This window comes from Euprymna scolopes, chromosome 22, assembly GCF_053919585.1.
Source record: "Euprymna scolopes isolate OS-2025 chromosome 22, ASM5391958v1, whole genome shotgun sequence".
Taxonomy (NCBI): domain Eukaryota; kingdom Metazoa; phylum Mollusca; class Cephalopoda; order Sepiida; family Sepiolidae; genus Euprymna; species Euprymna scolopes.
This window is the reverse complement of record NC_136503.1, coordinates 99706212-99711835: the sequence shown is the minus strand read 5'-3', so window position 1 is coordinate 99711835 and position 5624 is coordinate 99706212.

The following is a 5624-nucleotide window of genomic DNA, read 5'->3' as shown; positions in this document are numbered from 1 at the left end:
TTCAAGTATATATTAAGTTGAGTTTACGATATATTGCAAGTAAGAATTGTTAAATATTATTACCAGGAACAAAAACATTGAAAATAAATTAAATCTACTCTTAATTGTTAGGTATTTATTACCTAAGTTATCATCTACAGAAATACATTTATGTAAAATACAGTTTTTATTTATTTATTCATTGAATGAGTCTCATTGCAGTTTCTATTTTCATCGATTGAGCTTTCGGACGCTGCCATTGTATTCCGTAAGCGATCACGAAAATCTACAATTTCTTGATTCTGTAGCTTCTTTATGATTATATCTCTTCGGAGTGACATTGCTTGCAAAACATAGTTGTCACTAAAGTAAGGACTTGTTTCTAGAAATTTTATAACCGTCTCCATAGACTTTTCTGCATCATCCCATGATATTGCTTCATCAGAGTGTTCATGGTTATTTTCATTAGGGTCAAGAGAATGGGAGCTGTCGCTATTTTCATCACCATTATTGCCTTCAGGATATTGATCAGTAGTTTCCTCATCTTGTTGCACCCACATTTCAACATCATTTGCATTAAGTGATTTAAGAACAGTGTGGTTGGTCGGTAACCGTTTGGTTTCAAGAATTTTTTCTAAACCAGATGTATTTTCTGATTCTCTCAAAGCATGGGGTAAATTATGCCTAGCGCTATAGGCTTCTGCCTTTGGCGCTAGGCATAATTTACCCCATGTTTTTGTTAATGTGCTTGTTCGAACTTGATTCCATTCACTTGCGAGAGAAAATATGGCATCTTTGATAGTAAAATGGCGCTAAAAATCGCTTATACTCACGGTACTATTTATCATATTCATCATGAAATCATTTCTGTAGAAATATTTTAAGTTCCATATAATCCCTTGATCCATAGGTTGTATGAGAGAAGTCACATTAGGTGGTAAGTAGCACACAAAACTATTCTCGCAAGATGACACTAGTTCTGACTCAATTGGATGTGCTCTACAATTGTCCAACAGAAGCAAGCACTTTGAATCACGTTTACCTAATTCAAGAAACCTCCTCTGGACAACTGGCACAAATTCTCGCAAAAAACATTTTTTAAACAACTGTTGATTCATCCATGTATTTCGTGAAGAATAATAGGATACTGGCAAAGAGAAACTCCTTTCAATGCTCGGGGACACTTTGATTTGCCGATGAAAAGAAGCTTAAGTTTATGAGTTCCAGAAGCATTAGCGCATACCATCACTGTTAGTCTTCTGTATTTAATTTGAATCCTTTTATTTTTTGCTCCTCGGATCCGGCTTATGTTTTTGTAAGTAAGCACTTCCAATTTACGCCACTTTCATCAGCGTTGTAAACATCCTCTGGTGCTAGGTATTAAACCATAATATATATACATATATATATATATATATATATATATATATATATATATATATATATATATATATATATATATATATATACTAGGAAAAGTACCCGTCGTTGACTGGGTTCAAAAGCAGCATACAGAAAATGGACTCTGATTTATTAAAGTATGGAAAATCTATATGATTGGAATTCGGACAGAAATTTGGTTTTTAAGGGGTCAAAGTTCAACGATTTGGCCTTTGAGAACTCTACCAAACTCCTCTTACAATTTTGGGTCTAAACACGTGAAATATAGGTTCCTTGGACATGGATCTAAAAAAAAATTGACCGTTTTTGTTTTTTTTTGTTTGTTTTTTTTGTTGTTTTTTTTTTCTCAGCATACACCTCAAAATACACGGGCAACGCCGGGCATCCATTGCTAGTAAGTAATAAATGACAAAAGACTATATTCCAAATTACAAGATATTGACAATCTAACCATTTATTGCTTTAAGTATGCTTGCATGTACAATTCTTGACAGCACCTCTTTCGTAGCGCAAAATCATTTATTTAATATCAATCTATGAAATAATTTTCTATGCAATCTATGATTTTTTCCAAGCTTTGCTTTGTAATAATATTTTCTTTTTTGTGTTCAAGATCATCTTATATTACCGGCAAGAATTGTTACGCTACACTGATGATTGCTGAAGCATGTAAAACTAGTGTTTGTAGGTCTAAATTAATTATTATTATTTCAATAAATATATATATATACATACCTATAATTAAATAAAAAACGTATATATACATAATATATATTAATATATATATACATAATACACACATACACACACACAAACACACACACACACACACACACACACACACACATATATATATATATATATATATATAAAGTTGGTAGAGTGCTTGCCTTGCATGCAAGAGGCTCGGGTTTCGAATCCTGAGTTCGGATGTGTCTAACTGATGAGCCCAAATAGGGCGAAACTCGAGTCTTGGACTTCCGGTTTTTTGACTGTCATGGCTCTTGTGGGCTGCGACGTTGTTTGGCTGTGGAATTTATTATATACAATCTCTCACATTCTGAAAATCATATATATATATATATATATATATATATATTACCAGTAAGAATTGCTACCCTGCACTGATGATTGCTTACGTATTAAACACTAGTGTATGTAGGTCTGAATTAATAATTATATATATATAAATATATGTATATGTATAACTACTTAATTTACTCACATAAATTTAATATACGAAAGTATAGATTTATGCGTAAGCTTTAAGTATTTACTTCAAAAGTGCTCAATACGTAGGTAGAGCTAGTTAGTAAGTTATAAAATGTATACGGCGATTAAGCTACACTGAATATTCCGCGTTTCATCCACTCTAGGATTGAAGAATCCTAGAGTGGATGAAACGCGGAATATTCAGTGTAGCTTAATCGTCATATACATTTTATAACTTACTATATATATATATATATATATATATATATATATATATATATATATATTACAGGCAATAATTGTTATCCTACACCGATGATAGTGTAAGCAGGAAACACTAGTGTATATATGTCTTAATTAATTAAGACATATATACACTAGTGTTTCCTGCTTAAACTATCATCAGTATAGGATAACAATCCTTGCCTGTAGTATATATATATATATATATATATATATATATATATATATATATATATATAGTAAGTTATAAAATGTATTAATTAAGTTATAAAATGAATTAATAATTATTATACAAATATGTATGTACATATAATTGAATAAAACACACACACAGACATATATTGAAATATTGAAATGCTCATGAAAATATATATATGAAAATGAAAATATATATGCTCATGAATATATATATATATATATATATATATATATATATATATATATATATATATATATATATATTAAAATGCTCATTAACATTGAATATTGAAATGCTCGTATCTCCATCTATTGGGTAAAACTACACAAAAATTTGCAGGCGTTTTAAAGATTATATTTATAATTATATTATTTAAATTGTTTATATTTTATGGCAATTGGTGAGAAAGAACCTATATTTTCAAACTAATAAAAATGCCCAAATTTGCCTACGTTTATATATATATATATATATATATATATATTGTGTCCTGCCAGGACAGCTTCAGTTTTACTGCTTTGGGATGAATTTTGCTAACAGGTTTTTTTTTTTTGCTTGATTGTCTCCCCTGTGGCCTTGCCAAGCCACTAATAAAGCTGAGATATTTGTTGTGCTAATATTGATTATTTAAAGCGCACTTGATTATAGAAACAGTAAAAACATCTTCGTAATATACTCAGTCGTTAATTTGCGAGCGACTAAAATGCAGCAATTTGGATTTTACTTTAAGAAGATAACAAATTTTCTATTACTTTTGCCATCGGATGAATGTTTTTTTTTAACTGTTTATATATTTATTCATATTCTCTACATTATGCATAATTGTGTAGCAGTTGCGGTGGAAAATTTTCTAACATACACACTTACATGCGTGCGCGCGCACACACACACACACACACACACACACACACACGCGCGCACACACCAGTCAGCGCGATTCAATTGACTTTTGAAATTCTATCCATTTTTTCAGCATTTTTGCTTGTTTGTTTTTTGTCACTCGAAGATGATTCTACGAAGATTCGAAAACGTTTGTGATACGTATGGAACACGCATTATTTGTATTCTTTATTTTAACACAAAAAATATCATTAGAATAACTGGAAAATAAGAACATGAATAAACAAAATACTTGTTTTATTTTAACAATATTTGTTTAAATTCAGATGTTGTCCGGGATTGAATGACAATCAACAAATGTTCCATCCTTCCCTACTTTTGTTGTCATTGAAACAGGTGTAATCGTCCATTTTTCAATCAAAACGATTGATTGACTGCTCTAGTTATGGACCCTCCCTGCAGTGTACTGGCACGAATCTTCACATGCTTCCCTGCAGTGACTTAGTCTCCAATACATTGTAGTCTACATTGCACTGTAGAGAACTTGCAGTTTGTTTTATAGAATTATCTGTGGCGTCACTTAAAGTTTAAAAGGAAAATATCAAGCATCATAGTTCAATTATGCTCTAGACAGAAACATTAATTTTGCGGAGATAAAACTTCTCAGATGAACTTATGATGTTATGTTGTATAACAGTGTTAACTTTGGTTAAAATCAGACTTTTTTCTTTAATCGGAATTTTTCGATTATCGATTTTCGATACTTATTGGGTGCACTACGATACAAAACCTACGTAAGAACACCCACAGATACATCAAATGCCTTTGTGTTAAATTAAATAACAAACAAACTGACCCAGCTGTTTCGGATCATAGGGAACTCACAAACACACGCACACAAACACATACGCATACAGGCAAATTTCCTTTTATGTAATAGCAGATAGATAGATAGACAGACAGACAGATATAGATTAATACTTTTTCATTTTTTGTATATCTTTGTCTCATGTGTATTTATTTTGTCTGTCATATTAAGCATTATCGCCATAATGGAGTTTGCAAATACCTTCATTGGAAGATATGTAAGAAACTCAACATTCAGTGTAGTAAAAAAATCCTGGGAACATATACCCGAACGAACAGTTGGGAATGACAACTACACCATTCACTATGACTACATAATCCCGACTGGTACAGATCTAGAAAATGCAGCTGTTAAACCAGACATAGTGATTTGGGACAGAGCAAACAAAAGAAGCGACCATAATAGAGGTCAGTGTACCCAATGATACAGGGCTTAACAGAGCTGAGAGGGAAAAGATAACAAAGTATCAAGGATTTATGTATGATATGAAACGAAATTGGAAATTAAAAGACGTTTCAATTATACCAGTCATCATAGGAGCAACTAGGCTTATGAAAAAGAACTTTAAAAAGTACGTAGCAAGCATACCCGGTGAACCAAGTGCAAGTGAAATACAAACGATTGCACTGAAAGGGACGGCTAGAATCCTGAAAAGATCTCTTTGTTGGACTCACTAAAATAGGGGTAAATGTCAGACATCTGGTTGGATGTCCCACCCCCTAAAAGAAAAAGTTTAAGAAAAATGAAAAAAAAAAAAAAAAAAGGTAGAAAAAATTGAGTTTTACGCGGTTAATGATGTTGGAGTTAAGTTTTCTATTTTTCTTTTAAATTACTTAATTTTTAACATGTATCGATAATTCGATGGATATTTATGAACAAGTT